This window comes from Lipotes vexillifer, unplaced genomic scaffold, assembly GCF_000442215.2.
Source record: "Lipotes vexillifer unplaced genomic scaffold, Lipotes_vexillifer_v1.1 scaffold1038, whole genome shotgun sequence".
NCBI lineage: Eukaryota > Metazoa > Chordata > Mammalia > Artiodactyla > Lipotidae > Lipotes > Lipotes vexillifer.
This window is the reverse complement of record NW_006780148.1, coordinates 1,880,071-1,880,920: the sequence shown is the minus strand read 5'-3', so window position 1 is coordinate 1,880,920 and position 850 is coordinate 1,880,071.

Here is an 850-nt window from a genome sequence, read left to right as displayed (position 1 = left end):
CATTCCTGCAGGCATGATTCTGACTTTACTTTCTGGTAAGACCACTTATTTCCACAAGTCTCACAGTTCCAGAAAACATAACCTCAGTCATGAAGAGCTCTGCCTTTTTTTATAGACCATATTAAGAAATCATTATTGAGTAGATATGTCAAGATAACATTTCCAATTCTATGATATCCCCAACTTAATTGGGCTGCCCAAATCACCAGTTATTGCATAATCATCTGCTTTTCACTACTAAAAATCACTCTGCATAGAATATTAAAAAATCAGTTAGCATCACTAGTTCTTTCCCATGACCTATAATGTCTATGATAGAAAAGTCAAGTGGCCAAGGACACTGAGTTTGGCAGAAGAAGGCAGCTGGAAGACTAAAGGCAATGTGGTGTAGATCCAAGATGGGAGTTACTTTTACTGAGTCTTAGTACCACTTGGTCACAGGGAAAAGCCCAACTGAAAACGAGCAGAGCCTCTATCCCTCCTATGACTCAAAGGTAAGGAAAGAACGCCCATCTTGGTGAAGCTCCTGGGGAACAGTAGCTAAATTTGCACACGGATCGTCTTCTGACCTAGGTTTTCTTTGGCAGTTTTCTATTGACTTGGGAATTTGAGGGCAAAAGTAAAGTTAGTTCACTCAGAAAACCCAGGGAGGAGATTTAGATCTTTAAGTCAAATGTATTGTACACGGTCCTCTTCCTTAAAAGATATTTAGAAAGGCTGGTTGGGTCTAAGCGCTGCTGTTCAAAACATAGCAACCATTTGTACAGTGGAAGAGGCAGTGACACCAATAACTCATAATCTTCATAGAAGCAATCTGGTCATTTGCCAGGTCAGCTTAAATTGACTGTGA